A 26,003-nucleotide genomic window follows, 5' to 3' on the forward strand; every position below is an offset into this window, starting at 1 on the left:
AATAAGGCTCCACAGGCCTTTCCTCACCCCGCTGCGGCCTCCCCACGCCCCCTCTTCCACTCAGCCCACTTAACCTCCCGCGTGCAGACTTGACTAGGAAAGGGGCGCGGGTCAGCTTGAGGGTCTAGGAAATACAATTCACATAAAATAATACAAGGATGCTCTTCTGTGGGGAGCTGTGGTCCTTCAGGGAGGCCTCCCCCGGGAGTCTTGGGTGGGTGGCCTCAGGGCAGCGGAAGCAGGAGGAAGAGAAGGGCTGGGCGGTCCCCCCTGGGCATCCACTCTTAGCCCTGTCTTCCTGCTCTGTCCCACCAGCCCCTAAGCTCCTGTCCTGACATGTCCTCCACATTTGCTCCAGCTCCGGTCCTCTGCCTTCTCTGCTTCACTGGGAACCCGGGGGGACCCTCACCAAGACAAAGGGAGACGAGAGGGTATCCTGCTGCCAGCACAGCCCCAGGTCACCCGGGCTGGGAGGGTTCAGGGAGCCCTCAGCGCTCGGACGGGGTAGAGGATACCAACCAGGGTCTTTGGCTCAGAGCTTTGTGCTTTCAGAGTCGCTTTCCTTTACCTGTATTTTCTGGAGTGTTTTCTGTTTCCAGACCCCCGTGGTTTCTTGCATATAGCTCTACTGCACGTTTTACCTAAATGCACCAGTTCTCTTCCTTTATTGAATAACAGCCCCCTGTTCACTTCAGAAGCAAGTGAAATGTACAGAACTCCACGATCCCTAGAAGGAAACTTCTGGAAGAACTGCTCTGAAAGGGACCGCTCTTGCTGGCTAGCCTGACTTGCCGTGGCTGGCCCTCCTCCTGGTTATGGAACAGCGTACGAGACCCGTGTTTAATAGTTGTCCACACGCTACCCAGAATAAAAAATATTCATAATAACAAATAACAGCTGAAGTACTATTTACTCCTGCTTGTTACTGAGGGCCTTAGGACGGGCACAATGACCTTATGACCAGAGAGTGGTTGGCTGGTCGGCAGCCGGTTGACCAGAAGCCCACCCCAAGACCCCTATTCCTGTGCTGTTTCCCTCCCATAGTTTTCACCCCCATCTTGGAGCAGGAGGCGGTCGTGAGGTCACCCCCTCGCCCTCCACAGCGGTGCTCTTTTCTAACAGCTGGTAGAGACCGGCTCAGCTTCCAGAGGGAAGGAGGGTTTCCTCTCTTGCATGGCACACTCTGCTAAGGTGGTCCCTACCCAGTCACCCAGTCAAATTTTCCATGTGGCAGATCACCAGCATCATCCTATGTAATTCTGGCAACAACTCAGGGTAGAGAATAAGATTCCCAAAAGATGGATGCAAAACTACTGAGGCCCTGTGGAGCTAAGGGCCCCGCCCAGAACGCGGCCGGGCCCGTGCCTCCTAAGGTGGTCTTCCTCTTTCTCTGCTCTGCTGCCTTGCCCCGCCCCTGTTGCCACTGCAAATAGCAACACCAAAAACAGGCTTCTTTGTTTTATTTAGGAAAAAACCATGAAGAATAAGTTATCTTCAAACTACAAGAGAAACAAAGGTAAGCAGAATGTAATCACCCAGGCTGGAGGCTTGCCACCTAACAACAGCTGCAGAATTCCATGGTGGAAAGTGGCGGTGTGTGTGTGTGTGTGTGTGTGTGTGTGTGTGTGTGTGTGTGTGTGTGTTGAATTGAGAGATTGGGATTAAAAAAAAAAGCAATATTGACCAAGAAATATCATTACCCTTCGCAGGACCACTGTGATAGTCTGCTTTTCACCCATATTTATTCACAAGACCTAAGAGTCTATCCACTTAGGATGAGAAACTCATTCCTGGCACCTGCAGATGCTCGGGGATGCGGTGTCTGAGGCTGAGAGGAGGACACGGGTGAGAAGAATTAGTCCTGCATGCAATAAGATGCGTCTGGTTTCTCTCTGGGCAGAAGGGTGCTGGGGAGAAACAGGGCAACTGCAGGAGGGGATAAACTTCCAAACCCAAACCCACCCTCAAACAAGACAGGCTGAGCTCTCGGCGCTGGGCAGGCTCATCACTCTGTCCTCATGCTTCCAGAGGGTAGTTTGCAAGCACTGCAGGGGCCAACTGGGGAAAGGGCCCCGCAAGCAGGATCCAGATCGCTACGGAAGGCTTTGCAGCACAACTGTGGAATCTTCCAACACTAAAAATAGAGCTGTTTCCTTGTGGGCCAGGTGGGCTTTCAACATATTGAAGGAGGAGCGGCACATAGGCTGGAAAGGGTAGGAGCTCTCAGGGGAGAGGGAAAGAGAGGGTAATGGAGGGAGCGGTGGGAGGACATGCTCCACCGGAAAATAAATTGGAAATTTAGGGTGTGGCTGGATTTTGAAGGATCTGGAATGTGTAGGCTTTAGGTATTTGTTAAGGAAAGCCAGTGCAGTGTGTGTGTGTGTGTGCGCGTGCATGCACACGTGCATTTGGTGCAGAGGCTAATGTTTTGCGGGGGTGTTTTAGCCGATATCATTTTTTAGCAAAAGGCAATGGTCATCAGAAATCTGCCTTTAAAAAGGCAAAGTATTTTGGGAAAACAATTGTAACTGATGCCCTCAAAAATTTGCATATTTCCAGGACCAAAAAGGCCAAAAGTACCATTAATGTGAAGGATGATTTTGTCATCACCGGTACAGAGCCCATTTAACAACAGGGAGCTTTTATGTGGAAATAGTCCAAAAAAAGAGAGAGAGAATTATTTTTTACAGAGCATTTGGCTGAGCCTCTCTTGGAAAATGTTTCTAATTCTTGGCTTTTCCTAATGAGTTCAAGCTTGATCAACTATTCTGTCTGGAAAAAGCACTCATTCTTTTGGGAAGGTAAGGAAGCTTCTTTGGGATAAATGGTGTTCTTACACTGTTTATTCAGTTATTGTTTTAAACTCTACTTAAAACTGAGGTTTACATTATTCTGGAATCTTACTTAGGCACAGAGAAGAACAGTAATTCAACACTTTTGCTATTAAATATTCTGACATGTTTTGCTTTTCTGTTTGTTTTAAATAAGGAGGGTTGACCGATACATAAAAAGTATGTCAGGAGCTCCAGATGTCTTTCACCGGTTAGGTGCTTTGTAAGAGTGAATACGGTGCTGGCTTCTGATACCTGCCGGATTCCTAGCACCGAGCTTGGTGTGTCCCTAGCTCCCATTTCATGCCGCTTTGTGACCCTCCCTGAACGCCAAGGGGGCACGAAACAGGTGCCGGTCCTGGCCTGCAGTGAGGCCCACTGCAGCTTTGCATCCTTTCACCTGCCCGGAAAACAAGCGTGTGCTTGTTTCCTATTCCTCCCCTTTCCGTTGAGGGTGAAGCGTGTGCTGGTTTCCTATTCCTCCCCTTTCCGTTGAGGGTGAAGCGTGTGCTGGTTTCCTATTCCTCCCCTTTCCGTTGAGGGTGAAGCGTGTGCTGGTTTCCTATTCCTCCCCTTTCCGTTGAGGGTGAAGCGTGTGCTGGTTTCCTATTCCTCCCCTTTCCGTTGAGGGTGAAGCGTGTGCTGGTTTCCTATTCCTCCCCTTTCCGTTGAGGGTGAAGCGTGTGCTGGTTTCCTATTCCTCCCCTTTCCGTTGAGGGTGAAGCGTGTGCTTGTCTCCTATTCCTCCCCTTTCCGTTGAGGGTGAAGCGTGTGCTGGTTTCCTATTCCTCCCCTTTCCGTTGAGGGTGAAGCGTGTGCTGGTTTCCTATTCCTCCCCTTTCCGTTGAGGGTGAAGCGTGTGCTTGTTTCCTATTCCTCCCCTTTCCGTTGAGGGTGAAGCGTGTGCTGGTTTCCTATTCCTCCCCTTTCCGTTGAGGGTGAAGTTGCACACTTTAGCAGCAAATTGTACTTTCTAGGAACGTCAGAAGCTCTTAGCAGGCCAGAAAAATCGAACTCCAGTCAAAGTGGGCACAGTCTAGAGAGGTTTGCAGACAGCAAACTAAATGCACCAAGAAGTTAAAACACAGGTTCTTTTGAAGAACCCTTTGTTGGAAGAGCCACTGTTCAATGGAGGTAGCTATGTGGGGAAGGGGAGATTTGGGAAGCCTTATCGTGGATCCTCTAGGGTGGCTGGACAGCCAGAGTTTGCTTCTAATTTGAAGAGAGTCTCCTAACCTCTCAAAATCAAGTTTCTTCATCTGAAAAGTAGGACGATCTGCTGAGTTCTCTGCTCGTGACTCCACGGCACAAAACTTGCCTTGCATCACCCTTCCTCCCCATCCTGGATCACCACATCCTACAAGAGAGACTCCCCCTCCCACAGGTGGAAGGGGTAGCTCTCTCCCACCCCAGTGGTGCTATCGGTTGTAATGGCTCCAAAGCCATGTCTTAGGGGATCGCTTCTTGTCCCCTCCTGCACAGCCTCCCTTGAGATGCCTTGTAAGGGACTTGCCTTTCCTGGGCTCCCCACCATCTCCAGGGATGTTCCAATGGTAGGAAGTCCCTTCTCATTCATAAACCCACAGAGTGTCACAGGACATATGAACCTCCTCTCCGGCCAAAGGCACAGACCCTGAATGTTAAGTGCATGATGTGTTCCCCAGCTCACAGGAGGACGCATCTCCTAGGGATTTGTTCATTCGTGCAGATATAATGCTGTTAATGGTTGGCAGTGTCCTCCACGGGCGGGCTCACAAAAATAACTTTAACCCTTCATGTAACTAAATTCCTCTTCTATGGTCCTGCTACACTAATAATTAAGCAACATATGAAAACAATGGAACAAAACATCCTCCCTTTCATGAGAGTTCACTGAGGACAGAGATGGCATCGTATCCGTCCTTGCACGACTCACCAGCATCAGTGGTCCCTGCCAGCACTCACGGGACCCACCGTGTGCCAGATACTCTTCTAAGGGTTTCAGTATAGTAACTAACGGAATCCCCACACCAACCAAGTGAGGTACGGGCTCTGTTGCTATTCCCACCATACGGCTGAGGTCACCTGGTGTTAACTGGTAAGAGGTGGGGCTGGAATTTGAACCCAGTGTGTTTGCCTCCAAACACACCCTCTTCTGAAAGAGCCCTGCAGAGCTGCTTGTTGAAGACAGAGATGTAAAGAGATGCGGATGATTAATCGGAAGAGGTTAGGTATGTTAGGCTGATTCTTTAACGGGAGCCTCTGATACTTTAGAGGCTGTAGGAGCGGGGATGTTATCGCTATTGGTCTGATCTCCCATGTGAACGTTGGCTTGAGCCTGCAGGGAGATTTGCAGGGCGAAGGCTCTTCTCACTGCTCAGTTAGGATAGGTCTTTTACATTTTCCCGACAAATGGAAATAAAGACTAGGGTGATTTTCCTGAGGTGACTGGGGAGTCTTAGCAAGAAGGAAAGGAGGAAACATGAATATAAAATGAAAGATAAAATGAGAGTGTGTGAACTGGAGAGAGGCTGCCCTGGGAAGTGAGATCCCGTGACTGCTGAAGGGGACAGGCGGGGGCAGCAGGAAGGATGGTCTCCATCCAGGGCTGGGCTTTTCCCTGGAGTTGCACTGTCCGCTCTCCATTTCTCCACTGGCATCCTCCATTCCTGCCTGTAGACCCAGCCCCACAAAACACACATGTTCTTCTCTCGCTCTCTTGCTCTCCCTCTTCCTCTGGACCAGAATCTCTGTGTACACAGAACTGGATCCAACAAGTATTCAGATGCTACTGGAGACAACGGCCGTCCTCTCACTGGGTCTCTTGGTCCTCTCTTGACGAGGTCCCCCCCCCAGCTCTCTTCTGCTCTCCTGAAGCCCTAACCCTCTGTCGCTCGCCCTCATGTCCTACAGACTGTTGTACTTCTTAAGGGTTGCCTCGACATGGTGACTCCGTATCTTTCCCTGATCCCATGCTCCCCTGCCTCCTGGGCACTGCTCCGGGGTCTTCCCAGCTGAGAACTGAAATCTGCTTTCTCTGCTGGAGGAGGATCAACTCCTGGACCACAGCACAGCTGCCCCCTTCATCCACTGTCACCTGAACCTCAACGTATCTGAAGCCAAAACGACCTTCTCGCCCTCCTTAAAATCTTCTCCTCCTAATTTCCCTAACAGTATCCCTTTTCTAGAATCATCCAGGATGAAAAGGTGGATAAACATTCCACATTTCCCTTATCCCCTAAATCCGAGCCATCGGCACATCTGACCGTCTTCGCCATCTCTGCCTCATCCCTCTTCCCGGTTTCTCATCACACCCCATCGCCTTCCCAGCTGTTCCGATCACTACACCAAGTCCCTGGTATTTAAAGGTTTGGTGGGTGAGAGCCCACACTCTGGCCTTTGTTAGGGCAATTAAATAACATAATAATAGTACAGGCCACACAGAGTGGTTGATAAGATCAAGCAAATAGTCGCATATTGAGTAAATTCTCGATAAGCAGTAGTTATCATTAATGTAACTTTTCTCTAGGTTCACCTCTGTTCCAATCCATCACGTCCTCTACCAAAAGAATAATTTCTCAACATGACGTTCTGACAGTACAACTTCACTAAGTTAAACCACGCAAGTTTCCGAAATGGTTAATAAATAAAATCCAAACTCTGTAGCCTGGCACTCAGTGTCTTCTTGGTTTGTCCCCTAATCTAAGAATCTTTCTTCTGCTCTGGTCAGAACAATCGGTCCGTGGCTCGCAGGACCTGTGTCCGTGCCATCTGTGCTGTCTGCAAGTCTGTGCAACTTCGGATGGGAGCCTAGAGCCCACTCAAAGCGCTGCAGCCAGAGCCCCAGCTCCTTAACCTCCTCTGCCCCCGTTCTGCGTTTCTGCGGGTACTGCTGACTCAATACTAACGACACGCTGTCTCTTGTTTATTATTTTTATCTCTAGACTCTAAAACCTTAGAGGTCTGAGATTTGACTTTGCTCACAGCTGTCGTCCTGTCCGTACACAGCGAACACTAGGTTCTCAATGATTTTTGTTGAATGTAAGTGATGCTTATCTCTGCTGAAACCCTAAGTGGTTGATGAATCAGGCAAAGCTGTGAAGGGGGCATGGACAGGAGAAGCAGGGGCTCTCCGTGCGTGGGTGAGCACGGTAGGCCGAGAGAGCTGCTGCTAACGGCCATTCCGATGGCTTCAGGCCAACATCTGAGCCCTTTGCCTCCATGACTGTCTGTATGACGCAGCCCGGGCAGAAACGGCCAAGGACCTGTCCACACTCCTGGACCAGCCATCCTTCAACATGAATATAACTGTGCACCTCAGACATGGCCAGGGACCACGCGTCAGCCACATGTGTGCTGAGCAGCTGCTCCATGGGGTGTCCTTAGCGGATGAGTCTGATTGCAGAGCACAGCTGATGATCTTGGAGGGCTGCCTGGAGGAAGAAGACCCTGGACTATCTGTTTGCTAGATAGAACGACAGGTGGCATTTGAGCAATAACCTATAGTGGCCGAGCCAGGCAGGGGCTAGCTGGTCAGCAGGCCCATTTCTCCCTGTGGGGCTCACACAGACCACATTGCAAAGCTGCCTTACATTTAGAATGGACACTGTCAGTGTTTCTCCTGAGTGGAATGTGGGCAAGGTAACGTGCGGTTCCAGGCTGAGGGCAAGCTCTCTCTCACCCTCTGTGGTCAGAACGGCCAGCGTGGCCTTGAGGCAAGCTGTCTGAAGACGGCAGAGCCACGGCGTGGGGAGATCTGAGTCCCAGGATGATCTACAGAGGACTGTGACCTGAGAGAGGGAAAAGATGACTCTTTCTGCATTAAGTACTAAGATCTGTGGGTTGTCAACGGTAACACGTAGAAATTATTTAGAGTAACAGATACACCGTTCAAAGCACTTCCCCACATCTCATCTCGGCTGAACCCCAGAGCAAGTGTGGGATAAAGGAAGGATGAATCCGTCTGTGCCCTTTTCTCTGTGAGGAAAGGAATGTTTCCTTGGCCTGTCCCAAACCTCACAATCAGAAGCTAGGATGCCTGGAGAAATTGCGTACTTATCTTCCCACTTTGCCGCATCTCGTAAGTGTCAGAACTGCTGCCGAATACTGTTGCTGTAATTTTCTCCCACAGACCTACGTATTCCATCTCTGTAGCAGTACCTGCAACTCGGGTTTATAGACCACGTCGCTCTTCTTAAGAGGCAGGAAGCGGCAGGAGAGGAGGGAGGCAGAGGACTCTTGAGACCCTGCCACGTGAAAATGGAGGAGGGCTCGGCTGGCCCTTGAGCGCATGCTGTTTTGTCTGGTTCTTGTTTTCTATCTCAGAGTGAAGATACGACTACTTAGTCAGGGTCTGCCTGCCTCCTTGTATCCTGTCCTCCTCTCTCTCCTGATGAGAGGACTTTAAGGGGAATTTCAAGAAGCGGATGTGTGGAGGAGTGACATCCTTTTCCTTGCACGAAGGACCCTTCAGTTGCTGGAAGAACAGGGGAGAAACAGCAGCTCACCTCTGTTGGGCTGTGCTGCTCCTCGGGGTGGTTGCCAGGGATTAACGAGGGTCCAGTCTCCACCCTCCTCACCCCTCTCCCTCCCACCTGCCTGACACAAATCCTGAGTTGAGCCTGGCTCGTGCCCCAAGGGATAAAACACGCCAACACCATCCAGAGACACGGTGCCTTTCTTTCTTGTCCCTCTTTCTTTCCTTTTTACCTTTCTCAGCAATTATGAGCTTTATTTCTTCAGTTGGAGGGTGTATCCGTTTCAAATTCCTCCAAAGCCAGAAGTGATGGCAACTTGAATGGACCTGATACGAGTGGACCTACGAAGAGCGTCCTCCTGTGGGCTCAGGGAACCCCTTGCTCTGCCTTCCTATCCACCAACGGCCTTCGACATGGCGGCTGGCACACAGTCGGCACTTCATAAATGTTCATTGAGTGAATGGATGATGTGATTACGGTCTTACTTCCTATAAATGTATATTTAGCAGCTGATATCCAATCACACTACAAATAGATTGGACAAATGTCTATATTCTAACAACTGCAACTAAGTTTACATGTTCTTTGTTAATAGGCAAGTCAGAGATGCTTCTATCATTTTCTAGTGGGAAAAAAAGGAGCTATGGGTCTTAATTCAAGCAATAACTCAAAGACAATACTCAGACATCTGGGTGAGAGACAAAGGGACATTAGCAAAAAGAGAAGTGAATTAATTCAAGTTTCTGGGAAGGAGGAAACAACTTCTTCTTGGGTATCTAAGCAAGAAAAATCCTGGACTCTTTAGAAAAAACAGGACCAGATGGGAACTGAGTCTTCAGGTGGTCTATGGAGACTGGTAGGAAATGGAGGTGAGATCAAATGAGAATTCATTTCAACAAATATGTTTTGGGCTCCTAAATTATGCTTGCCTGATTCTTTGGGGGGAGAAACAAAGAGTCATCAGAACTTTGTTCACCGATTTCTGTGAAAGAAATGGGAGAAATAGAGGTATCTACCACTAATTAATCTAAGGCTGACTATGATTCACGATGAGCGGTCCACCACAATCACAGACTGCACTGGAACCGGAAGGGAGAGACACGTTTTGTCAAGGTGGGGATGGTGGTGTATATGATAGGACAGTTAAGAGAGGTAGAATTTACTTGAGCTTTGTAAGTTATGGAAGCAGATGAAGCTAGGAAAGGAAATTACAGCAAGAAGGAATGTTTTAATGGTAAACCAGAGAAAGGTGATTATTAAATTGGTCAGTAAAAGAAGTAGGTATAGAAGGAGAGAAAAGGTTTTGCTGAAAAGAATACTGGAAAGGTTGGTAGGCTCACGTTGTTGAGGGTTTTAAGTGTGCGGCTTAAGCGTTTATGCTTTGTTCTGAACGCAGCAGGGAGCCGCGGAAAGCTTGTGAGCATAAGAGTGAACGAACACATCTTCTTTAGCCATTCATCTGTCGATGGACATTTAGGTTGCGTCCATGTCCTGGCTATTGTAAATAACACTGCAATGGACACTGGGGTGCATGTAGCTTTTCGAATTATGGTTTTCTCCGGATATATGCCCAGGAGTGGGATTGCTGGATCATGTGGTAGCTCTATTCTTAGTTTTTTAAGAAGATGTGGTACATATATATAATGGAATATTACTCAGTCATAAAAGAGAATAAAATAATGCCATTTGCAGCAACATGGATGGCCCTAGAGATTTTCATGCTGAGTGAAGTCAGACAGAGAAAGATAAGTATCATATGATACTGCTTGTATGTGGAATCTGAAAAAAGGCTACAAATGAACGTATCTACAAAACAGAAATAGAGTTACAGATGTAGAAAATAAACTTATGGTTACCAGGGGGTAAGGTCAGGGGAGGGATAAATTGGAAGACTGGGACTGACACATACACATTGCTATATATAAAACAGATAACTACTAAGGATCTACTGTACAGAACAGGGAACTCTACTTAGTACTCTGCAATGCCTAAATGGGAAAAGAATCTGAAAAAGAGTGGATATATGTATATGTATAAAAGATTCATTTAGCTGTATACCTGAAACTAACACAACATTGTAAATCAACTATAATCCGATAAAGCTTTAAAAAAAGAGTGAATGGACAAAACCTGTATTTTAGGAAGATAATGCTGAAGGCAATGGGCCAGCTGCAGTGTGTAAAGAAGGGTCTGGACGTCGGAAAACCACACTGAAGGTGAGGCAGGACCAGGAGGCTCTGAGACAGGGCAGTGCTGGTAGCTGTGTGTCAGGAGGGGTCCGGGCTGAAGGGCAGACCAGATGGGCAGGCTGTGGCTGCTGACCGACTGTGAGGAGAAGAGAAGCAGAGGAACATTCTAGGAGTTGGAGCCACAGTGACAAGGAGGAGGAGGATGGTGTCAAGAAAGTCGGGGGACGTAGAGAACAAATGTATGGACACCAAGCGGGGAAAGTGGTGGGGGATATTGGCTTGAAAAAACAAAAGCACACCTTTTAAAGGGAGAGCAGCCTGCCGCAGCACATCTGTACACCCTGAATCTGTACGGCTCTTTAGAGTTTACCAAGAGCTTTCATACATACACTGTGATCTTTAAAAGAAGAATGGGGTGAGAACACTACAGTTTTCATTAACCTAAGTTTTCAGATGAGGAAACTGAGTCTTCAAGCGCTCAAGGGTCTGCCAACCACCCAAACCCAGTCTTCGGCCCCTCACCCAGCAGGCGGTGCAGACGCCCCCTCGTGCCCCTGTGTCTGCTCCATCACAGGAGGTGCCAGGATGTCCAGAGAGAAGAGCTGGGAGACCAAGCAGGGAGCTCTGGTCTGGAGTTCTCTGGATCTCAGCACATATCTCAGCTGAGCTTCCCAGGGGTGAAGAAAGACCACAGAGCCATTGAGACCTCTCCTTCCCCACCAGGACTAGAAGCAGCTTTGAGGTTCCCAGGGGACAGCCTGCATCTACTCTTGACCTTCCAGAGGGCCTCAGGAATTCTTGCACGAAGCAAAACGGCATCTTTGTTCGCAGTTAAGAGAAACAGAGACAAAGACTGAAAGTATAACCTGCTAAGTAGCTGACTTTTCTCCCACGCGTTGTTTCTACCTCGGTGTTCAGGAGTCCTGTGCTACGTGACTTTCCCGAACTTTCTTCCGAATCCAATGCCATTCGGCACATTTGAGGAGCTACTTAAAAGGGGGCTCAGACTCCCCTTCCTATCCCTTCCTCACCTCCTCTGCTGTGATCCTTTCCTATCAGCGCCACACAGGAAGAGGAAACGCGTGTTTGCCTTTTGTTCTGTGATTCTTGTTGACAGCCAGAGGCTCTATCCTTACCTGCCGCTTTGCAGTATTACTGCACGCGAATGCCCACTTCATTACTGCAGAGCACGGAGGGCCTTTCAGAAGTTGCTTCATCAAAATATGTCATCATTAGAGGCTTCTGCATCAACATACAGGACATCTACTTGCCAGCATCCTTTACACCGCCAGCAGCCCCCCTTCCCCCCCGCTGTGGACCCCGGTAACCCTCCCTCTCCATTCCCCACCGAGTGGTCTGTTTTGACTCCCTTCCTGTTACAGAGACATCCCTTCAGTAATCTGAGGGTGTGAATGCGCTAACGCAGGTAAATTGTAATTAATTTCCCTCTAATTGATGCGTAGGACTACCTAGGCCCCTCATTTTCTTCCCTTCATTCCTTTATAAATATATGATTTGACAGGTTAATTTGAAAGCAAAAGTGAGATTCTTTACAGCCATCTAAGCAGAAGCCCCAGAACGCAATTTGCTGTCTAGTTGGGAAGCATAATAAAAGGGTTGAAGTCAGGTTATCCTTTTTTTACCATCATTTTACTAATTTAATCTTTTTCCCCTTCCTAAGGTAATGAAATATTCATTTCACAGCCTGAAAACCTTAGCAGCTATTGGCGGGGAAGCGGGATGCCGAGAGCCGTGGCATCACGGGGTGACCTTTCTTGGCAGGGCCCTGCAGCCGGACCCTGAAAGGGCAGCGAGAGGGTGATGCGGGCAGCTTGGGGGGAGGTTCCGTGTTGGCAGCTGAATCGGGATGGCATCAAGCCTCCCACGTCCTGCTGCAGCTTGGAGCAAAGCACGGAGAACTCCTGCAGCTTCTGGGCCGTGGGAGAGCCAGCCAGCCCGCAGCCGGGAGCCACTTTCTGAAGAGGGGCAGGGAAAGGCCATGGCTCTGAGTTCCAGTGTGAGCTGCAGGGAGGGCTTATGGCAGAAGACTTCTCTGCAGGGGAGCCAATCCCTCAGGGAGAGAGAGGACCCCAGCTGCCCAAATGGCAGGCTCAGCTGTTACCTGGCGTTTTGCAATTACACTGAAGCGAGGGCTGGGGGCTCCCAGGGCGTAGAACCTTTCCACAGCCAACGTCCCTCGGTGCTTAGATCACATTCCAAACCACCCGTGGCATCGCTTCCTGGTGGTTTTCTAAAAAAGCTCTCAATACCCAGGCCTGCCCACGTGAGGGTCTCTTCCTCCCTGGGAAGCTGGCCCTCTGCTAGAGAGCTAGCCCATCCACTGAAGAATCCAAAACCACCTGACTCAGTTCTTTTCCCCCCAGCATTGGTCTAACAGCGGGAGGCAGATGCCTGATGGAAGCATCTCTAGGCTGTACCCCGGGTACCTTTCTTCTTAAGCCTTCATCGTCTCCTCTCCTTATTGCCCAGGTTAGAAGCAGGAAGCCAAAGGGGAGAACACTGGTTTCTCCCTGCTGGCACAGTGAGGTGACCGCCCCAGGGAGGTCCAATATCACACACCTGGTTCCATCTAGATTCTGAAGTTAGAGTCCCTTTAAGAAGAAGCACATACATACAAGTAAGCCCAGGAGACACGTTCGCACCAGCTGACACTCTCCTTCATTCACAGAGAAGATGAAGTGCCTACTCTTTGGTTGGAGGACCCTGGGGGAGAAGGAGTGGGTCTTAAGAGGCAGGGGGTTGATTAGGGCCCAGGAGTCACCATGGTTGCCCTGCAGAGAGGATGCCTAGAAGCATCTCATCCAGAGAGCTCGGATCCAAGGTCCGTGCTCCACCCTAGCAACATTTCAGGTCCCCATCCAACAGGTTCCTTCTCCATGGGAGAAGAGGCTCAGCAGGCTGAGACCAGAAAGGAGATGGGTGTCATTGTCACCATCTTCACAAGTGTGTTCGTGCCCCATGTAGTTCATTTTTATTTGTCTAAAGATGTTGCCATGTGCAGGTTGATCTGCCAAAAAATGTGACAAAATAAGTGATCTGATAAATGTCTCCTAATCATGAATTTTTTCTCTAAATTTTATAAAATTGTGTGTTTTAGTGGTTTTAGCCCTTCTCTGCTTCCTCATGTCACTGGGAACTTGTAAATTTTTTTTTTTTTTTTGCCTCACAAGAGTAAGGCCTCAAAAAATCGGGTAAAGACTCAGAATTGTTCCTCTCCACGGAAATCTTTAGTAAATAGCAAAAGATTTATATGATCTGAAGAGAAACCAGAGTATACTTTTATTTTTATAACAGATTATGCAATTACGACTATTCTCCCACATAGAATTTAGATTAAATTTTTCATGTCCAAATATTTGGGAAATTTCATCCATTGGGGAAAAGGTGTCTTTCACCTACTGTTGTTTTTAATTATCAGCATGAAAAGATCTTAAAGGGCTGCCTGAAAATTAAAGAGAAAAACCATTTGTCAGGGAAGCTACTCCAACACGTCAGAGAAAAGAAGTACGATTGGAAATGTACGGGGCAGAATGAAGAATTCACAATGGAGAGCTGAGGACGAATCCAGTTTGAGAGATGGGCGATGGACAGGAAAGAAGGAAGAGGAGGGAAGTCTGAGGAAGGAAGAAGAGCCAGAAGGATAGTAAAATGCTAAACTTTGCAAAAGAAAGAACCTAGGTTTCTGGGAGTAGGGACGACACAGGCATTGCACTGCCTTGAATGGTGATTTTCTCATCTCAGAGAACTTCGCACCAGCGCCATTTCTTGGGTCTTTCCAGAAAACTGATACAAGATGAGATCAGATCTTACTCTGTTTATCCCGCTATTTGCTTAGCATAGGTTGCTAAGGGTTTCTATTTAAAAAAGGCCTGTTGTGAATGTGCCCTTGAGGGGAAATTTGCCTCTTTTACTACTGGGAAGGCCTCTCAAAGACAGAGTAGAGGATTGGATGAGAATGAGGAAATTTTTACTTTGAGTAAAGACCAAGAGGCTGAGAGCCAGGCTCTGCCTCCTTCTGTGTTTTCCTTTGTTTTATCATCTCAAATGCATCACCTTCCTCCTTCCCTGGACAGAGACATTTCTCAGTTTCTACATTCAGGGCTATCTCCTCTTCCCTCCCTCGCCCTTCACTCCATCCCACTGCCATCCAGATTCCATTCCTACACAACGCTGACCTTCAAGGAGCTCTGGTCTGTAAAGTTTGAAGATAAGTTTTCACGACCTGTCTCCTTCGTCGTGAGCACTTTGACCCCTCTGTCCTTGAAACCCTTTCCTACTTTGGTTTCCATGAAACCATCTCCTAAAATGTCTCCCAGTCCTTTGGCCACATCCTTCCTTTCGTCTCCCTGGACTTGTACAGTTTCTTGTGTGTGTGTGTGTGTGTGTGTGTGTGTGGTCCCCAACACGCCCTGCCCTACCCTCAACTCTGCTCACTTCACACATCACTGTCCATTATCTGCTCCACACCCTTGTCACCAACTGCATGGACCAGTCTACTATATATAATCTATACATCTATATCTGGGCCAGAGGTCTTCTCTGAACTCAGATTTATTCAGCTGCCTACTAGACATCACCACAGATCCAAATTTAAACCTACATCTTCCCCCAGAGCCTGCTCTCAGCTTGTTCCTCTTACCCCAGTCCCCATTTTGAGCATGGCTCTTCATCCACCCAGCTTCTAGAACCAGAATCCTGGGGACCACCTCTGCCTACATCTCCCTCCCTCCCTCCCTCCCATCTCCCAAGTCTCAGGTATTAACAGATCCTGACCTTTCTACTTGTTGAGATTCTCTCAAACCTCCCTTTTCTATGATCCCATGGTCTTAAGGTCGGGCCCTCATCATTTCTTTTTTCTTTTCTTTACTTTGCTGTTTTTTCCTTAAATTCAGCGGCACCATGCAGCATGTGGGATCTTAGTTCCCTGACCAGGGATCCAACCTGCACCCCCTGCAGTAGTAGCATGGAGTCTTAACCACTGAACTGCCAGGGACGTCCCCTCTCATCATTTCTTATTTAATTTATCAGAATGGCTACTAATGGCTACACTGTGCCACCAGTATTCATCTCTTGCCAGAGTCCATTTTCTTGGCTATCAAAGCATCTTTACAAAATGCATATCTGATCATTTCACTCTGCTGCTTAAATATTTTGCTGTCTCCCTTTGTTTTTGAGGATAAAAATCCTAATTCCTTAGCATGGTAGACAGGACTCCACATTTATAATATCCCAACTAATGTCCATCCTTGTCTCTTTGCTCCCCCTCTCACCTGGACCCTTCGCTCTAGCCATCTCAAGATCCTAGCAGCAACCTGAAGGCATATATTCTTCCAGGAGCCCCCTTTCCAGCCTGCATAGACCAGCTCTCCCATCACTGTCTGCGGGAAGGGATGGCTCCTTTGGTTCTCCTTCTCCACGTCCCTGTAATTCCCAGAAACTAGCTCTAGGACAGCACTTGCCATGCGCATTCAGACACCCCTGTCTGCTCATCTGACTGTCCCACTAGGCTGAGAGGTTCTTGGGAACAAGACCCCTGTTTCTGTATCCCTCAGTAGCATGTCTGCCACATCATAGGAGCTAATAAAAAGTTTGCTGAACTGTTTACAAAATGAAAACAATATGTAGTAGTGTACCACAAAACTACCTATAAAGAATTATGAAGAAATCCAATGTTTATTTTAAAAGATGTCTTCCAAATAATATTCCTTGGGTAAATGGTTAATTCCCAAAGCAAAAAAAAAAAAAATCTAATATCTAATTTAAAAGACACACACACACAAAACAAAAACAAAACTAGAATGAGTTTTGTTGGGTTTTTTTTGTTATGAATATTTTGCCCAAAAGATCTGACCCAGACATCAAGCAATTTATGTCACCCTGGAGCCCAGACCAAGAAATCGGGAAACTCCATGTCTCTCCATCCCCTTCAGCAGCTCTCACCTCTAGCCTGTTCCCTCTTCACCCTTGCATCTCTGTCTGTGAAACCACTTAGAAAATGCACTCCCACAGCCGTGTGGAGGTTTCAGATGCCGGTCTCCAGCTACACGTGCACATCTGCATTCTGCTTATCAGGTCACCCAATGGCAAGATCTTCACAGGAGCCGGCAATTCTTCCCTCGTACTGAAGCTGATGAGCAAAATAGCTCTTGCTGAAGGATAAGAAAGCCGGGGCGTGCGCGGCATGCCGCAGACACCACCGGCAGCCTGTCATCACTGTGGAGAACTGGCACACAACCTTACGGGGTAAAAGCTGCAGAAGAAACTTCTGCCTTATCAGGTGTGCAGGAAGCATCTCACCAGGGGACTGTCGCCGGCCCAGCCCTTCCACAGCCTCCTGGAGAAACATCAGCTGTCCACTTCTAAGCAAAGGGAGAATGTTTTACATCCACTTCGGGCTCCCCTTTCATCTCCAGACCTGCCTCATGGAGCTGACTTTTATCACCTGGTAGACCAGCAGCAGGCCTGGCAGGGCAGTCCTTAGCAACTCCCGACCTTTCCGCCTATTCTCGAGGCCCCTCTTCCCTCCTCCCCCATCTCTCCTCCCTCCCTGGTTAGCAGGCCTTTCCTGGCTGCTGCTAGATGCAGCGTCTCAACCAACTCACGCAGGGGGTGAAGGAAGCTCATTTCAGAGCCAGTAATCAACTCCCCTTCTGGATCAAACCGCAAACTCAGATTGCACCAATCTGTCTAAACAACCCAAGGAAAATGGGACCTAAATTGCAATTTTGGTGTGTCCACCTAGCTCGCTAATTTAATTTTATTTTCTAAAAACCTGAGACCCTGTGTGCCTCCTCTGCACTGATCCAAGAAACTGAGAAAAGAGAAAAACACATGTCCAAAGCCAACGCATACTGCCAGCCCCACGCGCACTGGTCCTGCAGGAGGCTGCACATCCAGGATCCGTAATCAGGTCTCCAGTGAGGGCCAGCAGGAAGTGCAGAGCCCCAGGAAAACACATGTCCAAAGCCAACGCATACTGCCAGCCCCACGGGCACTGGTCCTGCAGGAGGCTGCACATCCAGGATCCGTAATCAGGTCTCCAGTGAGGGCCAGCAGGAAGTGCAGAGCCCCAGGAAACTGAAAAATAACAGAGGAGAGGAGAAACAAACACTTCTGCTTTGTCTTAGGTGTACATTTGGAACTCGGGAGAAAGATAAAGGTGGAGACCAGCCATTCCAAGCAGGGGCAGGATGCTGGGTCTGGTGTGGAATTTGCCAACAGGGCCTGGAGTATCAGAGTCTTGTGTCCTGCACGCTTGGTTTGAAAAGGTGGGGCAAGTCTCTTCTCATGTTTCAATTTCTCTTGAAATGAAGGCCTTCCCTGGTACCCAAAGACGTTTGTGTTTCAGAACAAAATATAAATGAGAGGCTTAGATGAGAAAACCGAAACCAAAACCAAACGTCATCAGCAAATGATAATTATAAGGAAGGTGTCGAGAGTACAAATACCATATTCCTAAGTGTCTCAGATCCATTTCTGAAAGCAAGCTCCAAGAGGTGTGAAAGTCCCTAATTAGAAAGGGAGGAAAGTCCCAAAGAACCCAGCACAGGCAGGCGTGCCGCTCACTCCATCTGGACAGCAGGTCTCTCCCAGGGCCCGTGAGAGCCAGGAAGGCTGCCCACCTGATATGCAGCAGGAAACGATGCCACCCGTGTGACACACCGACTGCCACGTGCCGCTCGTCACAGACTCGTTAAAAATAGTGGCCTTATCGCCTAGGTCCTGAGGTGACCCCGCAAGTCCTGCTTGCCTTTGCCTCCTGTCTTCTGAAAACACTCCCAAGCTGACCGAAGGCGAATTAAGGTATCTGCCTGATCGCGGGTGAGACCGAGGCCACGGGGGATATTTTTAACAATCTTCGCCCATCCAGTCACTTGAAAACACAACTGGCCCATTCTCTATGTTCTGGCAAGCGCTCTGCACGTTGCTGGCTCCTGTGGTCAGAGACCTCTGGGGTTCAAGGCAGTCAGGATGGGAGAAGTGAAGCTGCAAGAACAGATGACCCCGACTCTTGAGCACACTCGGCACCTACTCTGCACCAAGACTGGTAAGGCAGCCCCTTGTTGGTCTACGGCCTGTCTCCCATTCCAGGGAGAGGAGAGGTCTGGCGAATTAAAATTTCTCCTTGGAACTGACACCATTGTTTCTGCCCTTGAGCTGCCCTGCCCCTGAACTTGGCTAAAGCAAGTTCTACAGGGAAGCAACAATCCATCCTCCCACAGAGAAGGCAGGCGAATGTCTGCAAACACAGCTGCAATCTCCTCCAATACTAGTCAGTGCTTTGTCACTTTTGGGATAAGAAATGTCCCCACTGTTGTGGGATCTCTCACAAAAGCACTGTCCTCCAGTCCAGTCACAAAACGAGCTCAAGACCGTGTCCCCACCATGACCACTCCAGCCACAGTGCCCCACGCCAGCCGGGTTACCATCAGAGGGTTTTTGTTTCTGTGAAACACTTGCTACCTGGCCTTCTTCTTGGTACCCTGTGGTTTCAGCCTGGTCTTGGGAATAGAGAGTCAAAGGCAGGGGCCACGAACTATGGAGAAAGAACCGCTATCATAAGCCCATCTTGGCCGAGTGAAGGCTGGAGGACATGGGTTTGCTGCATTTTATCTTTATCAAACAAACCCAACAGGAGGGAGGATGTGTTCTATTATGTTTTATTTTCTTCAGGAATTCAAAAGTACCCTCACCAAAGACCTTCTAGGAACCTCTACAATGAAATGTGCAGCCACACCTCATGTCTTGTCCCCAGATCTCTGGATTTATGATAAACGGAACTGATCCTGCCCAGCCAATCTGGGAAAAGGAGCTGAGGGGGTCAGCCCAAGGGGAGCAGACACTCCCCAGCCTTGGTGCCCTTGGTAGGAGGAGAAGAAACAATACATATTAACCAAACACTTACTGTAAACCAGGCACTCATGTCCGGCCCCACTTCCTGCCCCAAGAATGCACAGATCGCCGCCCATTAGCACAAGGCTGCTGTGAACGGGTGCCTCCTCTCATTGTGTCTGTCCCCCACCCGGTCCGCGAGGCCCACCAGCCTGACGGGTGGTCCACCTTACGCATTTCCTCCTGAACTTCTCCCCCGATTCCCAGCTCTACGTTTTCCTGACCTGGTGCTGTGTCGCCATGGACCCTCCCAGACTTGGTCTAGGACCTTCAAGCCTCGCCAGGACTTAGCCCCATCTTGGCAGGATGTGCTGAGGCCACGAGAAGCAGAGACCGCATTCGTTCCTGGAAGAGGTCTGGAGAAGTCGGATGAAGCATAGGAAGCGAGCGCAGGGAACGTGTAGAGCTCTGGCTGACACAGGCTGACCAGCTGTGCAGACCTGGGGGCCTGGCCCAGGTGCACGAGCCCAACGGAAATTCAGCAGCCAGAGAGGCCATGGGTCTGGGGATTGTGCCACTGCTGGCTTATGTAGGAATCCTCACACTAGCTATACGAAGCCCGATCCGATGGTAAATGATGGCTGCCACTCTCGTTCTGACAGTATCCACATGCGGAACCTTTACAGCTACAGCCAAAAGGGGATAAGGAAAGGGTCAGTGGTCGGGTCAGCTGGAAAGATATCCCAGAGGCTGGCTACCTTCTCTTTTCTGTCAGGGACTTAATTTGCTTAATGCACATGCCCTTGTTTCTTTGTGTAAAATCAGGAATTAATCTGTTTCACTGATACGTATACTAAAAACCAAGAAGCATCTCCCAGTCATGAAAGCGTTTTCGACTGAAAAAAAGAAAGCCGAGTTTGAGTCCCGACCCTGTTAATAACTAGCCTTGTGATCTCGACTGTACCACCTTGAGCCTCTGTTTACAGTTTTAGGAAATAGGCATGTTGATAAAGGCCCTCCCAAATCCCGAGGTTGTGAGGAAGATAAACTGATAACGTGAGCTACGTCCTTGATAACTCTTTGAAAACTGCTCTCCAAGTGTGAGACAATACCCACGCAGTAACACTCATTGTATTTATTTGTACGCTACTTCTTCGTGTGTTTCTTTTATGTGTCTTGCTATTCTTGTTACTTTAGAGCACCCTGGCCAAAAGCCAGGCTATCCTTAATTTGGGGTCTCCTTTTACAACACGGTACAAATGTCAGAAGGTACTCAGCACATGTTCCTGGAAGACCAGTTTATAGGACATTCTGGAACCACTGTTAAGGCCAAGGTTAAGCCCATAATGTGACCACTATAGAGTAAAATTTGGGTAGATAGAAAATGCAATAAGCCTGAAAGCTACTGATCCCAGAGCACCTGCTGACGGAGTGTGACCCAGTGCTCAGGAATGAAAATTCTCTCCCTTCAGTCCCACGAAGGAAGCAAAAGGTTCATCCTATCAGCGCTCAGGGCACGTCAGGGAAAGTTAACAAGGCCGGCGTGATTAAGGAGTAACAGTTTGTTTGCAGGTTACAGACCGATCATCGCATTGTATCTGGAGGATGAGCCTCTTCCGGTGGATCTCAGCGCAGGGTCCCTTCCCTCCATCTCTCTGGCTGCCCGGACTGCGCCCTCTAGTGGCTCCTCCTTCTCCAAACATTTCCGCACAGGTGTGGAAGGAAAGATGGGATTTCATTTCCCACCCGATTTTCCTCCTCAGTGGTCCAGGGAAGTGCCCCTGAATCCTTTAACTCTGTTATACTTATATTAGCAGAAAAGTAACAGCTCCAGTTCAAATGAGTAGGCACCATGCCCGATTCCCAAATTTCATTCTGCTTTTGCTACCACAGGCATTTCAGCCAGACTTGCATTAAAAACCTATCATATGGGGCTTCCCTGGTGGCACAGTGGTTGAGAGTCCGCCTGCCGATTCAGCGGACGCGGGTTCGTGCCCCGGTCCGGGAAGATCCCACATGTCGCGGAGCGGCTGGGCCCGTGAGCCATGGCCGCTGACCCTGCGCGTCCGGAGCCTGTGCTCCGCAACGGGAGAGGCCACAGCAGTGAGACGCCCGCGTACCGCAAAAAAAAAACCCAAAAACTATCGTATGGCTTTCAACTTAATGTCTGTGGGATATGGATAAATTCTCTTCTGTTAGTGAACCGAATAAGGTTTCCCCCCTTCTATGACTGCATGTTTTATACCAACATCTCTACTCAACACAGCAGCCATTGTGCTGGTTCCGTAAAGGTCAGGGCTTCAAGCCGCTAACCCATGAGCCAACATGCCCTGTGTTAGCCAAGTTGCTACTAAAAAGAAGTCACCCAAATCAGCAGCTGCAGCGCGGTAATACAGGCAGCCCCTTGCCTGGGAGGCACTGGCACAGTGACAGGGGCTTTCCAGGTTAGACAAGTAACTAAACCTGCCTGTCTTCCCAAGCCCCACGCCCCTTCCCCATTTATGGAACGAAAATCTTAATGCCTATCTTGCAGACTATGCTAAGTATTCACTTAGTGTCTGGAACCGAGGCCTGTGACAAATATTCCTCGAATGAACGAATAAATATTGAATCGATTATTTGGTAAAGTTCCATTATTTGTAAGTGCTTTAAAAAGCCAGCTGGAGCTCTCATCCAAGGAAAATGTCCAAGATGAGCAGAATGAGAAAGAACCTCACAGGTGAAATGGTTGACCCAGGGCCACCAGCTGAGATCTAGGGTGACAGGACCCATTTCTCTAAGCTTCATTTGAATAAGGGGACAACTGCCCCCTTGCAGTGCTACAGGGGTGAGGGACATTCAGTGGCTCAAGATTTCAGGGGTAAATACAAGACCCTTTCCTTGACTCCCAGTTGGTAGAAGGAGTGCAATTATGTTTATATCCCCCTGTACTGAGAGGCGTGTGTATTTCACTGGCTTTAGGGTCCCTACCCTTACATAAAATGTTGATTCCGAATTCCAAGGCAGACCCACATCCTGCGGAACCCCATGTGCAGGCATCCACTTGCTGCAGATGAAACTTGCCAAGCAGAGAAAAGAGTCTTTCAAATGCTTATGAGAACCGGCTTGCAAGGCTCCTTGGATGCCTAGTGTTCTTTTTTTTTTTTTAACATCTTTATTGGGGTATAATTGCTTTACAATGGTGTGTTAGTTTCTGCTTTATAACAAAGTGAATCAGTTATACATATACATGTTCCCATAGCTCTTCCCTCTTGCGTCTCCCTCCCTCCCACCCTCCCTATCCCACCCCTCTAGGTGGTCACAAAGCACCGAGCTGATCTCCCTGTGTTATGCGGCTGCTTCCCACTAGCTATCTATTTTACGTTTGGTAGTGTATATATGTCCATGCCACTCTCTCACTTCGTCCCAGCTTACCCTTCCCCCTCCCCATATCCTCAAGTCCATGCTCTAGTAGGTCTGTGTCTTTATTCCCACCTTACCCCTAGATTCATGACCTTTTCTTTCTTTTTTTTTTTTTTTCTTAGATTCCATATACATGTGTCAGCATATGGTATTTGTTTTACTCTTTCTGACTTACTTCACTCTGTATGACAGACTCTAGGTCCATCCACCTCATTACAAATAGCTCAATTTCATTTCTTTTTATGGCTGAGTAATATCCCATTGCATATATGTGCCACATCTTCTTTATCCATTCATCAGATGATGGACACTTAGGTTGTTTCCATCTCCTGGCTATTGTAAATAGAGCTGCAATGAACATTTTGGTACATGACTCTTTTTGAATTATGGTTTTCTCAGGGTATATGCCCAGTAGTGGGATTGCTGGGTGATATGGTAATTCTATTTTTAGCTTTTTAAGGAACCTCCATAGTGGCTGTATCACTTGACATTCCCACCAACAGTGCAAGAGTGTTCCCTTTTCTCCACACCCTCTCCAGAATTTATTGTTTCTAGATTTTTTGATGATGGCCATTCTGACCAGTGTGAGATATCTCATTGTAGTTTTGATTTGCATTTCTCTAATGATTAATGATGGTGAGCATTCTTTTTTTTTTTTTGCAGTACGCGGGCCTCTCACTGTCGTGGCCTCTCCCGTTGCAGAGCACAGGCTCCGGATGCGCAGGCTCAGCGGCCTTGGCTCACGGGCCCAGCCGCTCCGCGGCACGTGGGATCTTCCCGGACCAGGACACGAACACATGTCCCCTGCATCGGCAGGCAGACTCTCAACCACTGTGCCACCAGGGAAGCCCATGTTGAGCATTCTTTCATGTGTTTTTTGGCAATCTGTATATCTTCTTTGGAGAAATGTCTATTTAGGTCTTCTGCCCATTTTTAGATTGGGTTGTTTTTTTGTTATTGAGCTGCATGAGCTGCTTGTAAATTTTGGAGATTAATCCTTTGTCAGTTGCTTCATTTGCAAATATTTTCTCCCATTCTGAGGGTTGTCTTTTGGTCTTGTAATGTTCTTACAGCATTTTAATGATTTAAGGATAAATGAACTAAAAACCCATGGATTTAATTTCCCTTGAAATACATTTACATTTAAAAATTAAGGGGGAACATACTCGGAGCAAAACCTATTTGTGATCTGGTGGCAGCCGGAGCACTCGGAGTGAACCGAGTCCAGTCCAGCAGGCCCGCTGCAGCCATGCAGTCTGGCTCTCAGCAAAGCCGGCAGAGGCTTCTGACATGGGCGTCCGTCCCCCAGCTGCTGGAGGACAGGGACTTGCCATCCCAAGGCTGTGCTACTGAGGCTCTGCATGAGGGTCTGCCTGCTCAGACCACAAGGGCCAGGTTACGGTGAGCTCAGGGGAGGCCCCTACTGTTCAGCCAGAAGCCCTGATGTCCAGCGTGGTGGCCACAGCCTGGAGCAAAAGGCTGCCCGCATGAGGAGTCTCGTTTAACCGAATTCCTGGTGCTCACCTGGGTTTTCACAAGTACAGTACAGAGGTTTGGTTACACAGATTCTACCAACAACGGAGGCAATATATTTCCCCCGAACTCCAGAAAGTTCCAGGGAGCAAAACTCGAACTTACCCTGCTGTGGAAACTATTTATAAAGCGTTTACACTGTACTGGGTACCGTAAATAATCTAGAGAGGATTTAAAGTGCATGGGAGGGGCTGTGAGGAAGACGGAGAAGTAGGAAGACCCTAAGCTCACCTCCTCTCACAGGCACCCCAAAGTTACAACAATTTGCAGAACCACTGATGAAGAAGACCAGAACCTACCAGAAAAGATCATCTACAACTAAAGATATAGAGAAGGGAGCACAACAAAATGAGATGGGTAGGGGGGCAGAGTTGTGCTGTAGTCAAGTCCCATAACCCTGGGTGGGTGAGCCGTAAACAGGAGAATAATCACAATTGCAAAGGTCCTGCCCAAGGAATGTAGGGTCGGAGCCCAACATCGGGCTCCCCAGCCCAGGGGTCCTGCTCAGGGAAGATGAGCCCCTAGAATGTTTGGCTTTGAAGGGCAGCAGGGCTTCTTTTGGGAGACCCAGAGGGCAGTGGGAAATAGAGACCCCACTCTTAAAGGGCACACACAAAATCCCACGTGCTCCGGGACCCAGGGCAGAAGCAGTAATTTGAAAGGAGCCTGGGTCAGACCCAACGCTGATCTCGGAGAGGCTCCCAGAGAGGCAGGAGGCCACTGCAGCTCCCCTGGGACACAGACACTGACAGCAGCCATTTATGAGCGCTCCTCCTACCACATGGACACTGGTGCTGGCGACTGTCATTGTGGAATCCTCCCTCTCGATTATTAGCCCCAGACCCAGCCCCATCTCCATCCAACAGCCCGTAGCTGCCAGTGCTGGGACGCGTCAGGCCAAGCAGCTAACTGAGCGTGGGCACAGCCCCACCCACCAGCAGACAGGCTGCCTTAAGGTACTCTGAGCCCATAGCTTCCCCTGGACACAGCCCTGCCCACCAGAGGGCCCAGAACCCTGCCCCAAACACCACTGCACAGGCACTAGACCCAGGAACGCCAGGGCCCTGCAGCCAGGTCCCAGGACCCAGCTCTGCTAACCAGTAAACTAGCAATAGACCCAGGAGCTGGCTTCAGCCAACAGGCCTCCTGGACACTGACTCCACCCACCAGTAAGCCAGAACTAGCCCCAGGGCCCCCATGGGTTCTGCAGCCAGCCACCTTGTGACCCAGTCCCACCAATCAGTAGCCACAGCCTCAGTACAAGGCAGGACCTGGCGACTGACCAGAACAAGTACCAGCCACCCCCACCAGACCACCCACATAGTCAGCCCATCACAACAGAAAGGCCCAAACAGCCCTCATAAGGGGAACCCCTAGAGCAGTGGTCTAGGGGTTTTTGGCACCAGGGACCGGTTTCATGGGAGACCATTTCTCCGTGGACCGGCAGTGGGGCTGGTTCGGGCATAATGCAAGCGATGGGGGGGATGGTTCAGGTGGTAGCGTGAGCAGTAGCTTAGGTGGTAATGCAAGCAACGGGGAGAGATGGGGAGCGGCAGATGCAGCTTCACTCACTCGCCCGCCGCTCCATCTCCTGCTGTGCGGCCCAGTTCCTAACAGGCTGTGGACCGGTACCGGCCCATGGCCTGGGGGTTAGAGACCCCTGCCCTAGACCATATAGCCCTGGTGACAAGAGGGGAGTGCACTGCTGGGACACATAGGACATCTCCTAAAAAAAGGCC

At 49.0% G+C, this 26,003-nt stretch overlaps 1 protein-coding gene and 1 non-coding gene across 2 annotated transcripts in view; both read right to left on the reverse strand.

Annotated features, from left to right (window-relative positions):
- OPCML (opioid binding protein/cell adhesion molecule like) overlaps window positions 1–26,003 on the reverse strand; it is a 1,053,766-nt gene that overhangs the window by 664,404 nt on the left and 363,359 nt on the right. The window lies entirely within an intron of this gene.
- Window positions 13,658–13,772, reverse strand: LOC112407538 (U5 spliceosomal RNA). Its single transcript, XR_003004785.1, has one exon. It is a non-coding gene; the product is annotated as a U5 spliceosomal RNA (small nuclear RNA).

Source organism: Neophocaena asiaeorientalis, unplaced genomic scaffold (assembly GCF_003031525.2).
Source record: "Neophocaena asiaeorientalis asiaeorientalis breed wild unplaced genomic scaffold, Neophocaena_asiaeorientalis_V1.1 scaffold424, whole genome shotgun sequence".
Lineage (NCBI taxonomy): Eukaryota > Metazoa > Chordata > Mammalia > Artiodactyla > Phocoenidae > Neophocaena > Neophocaena asiaeorientalis.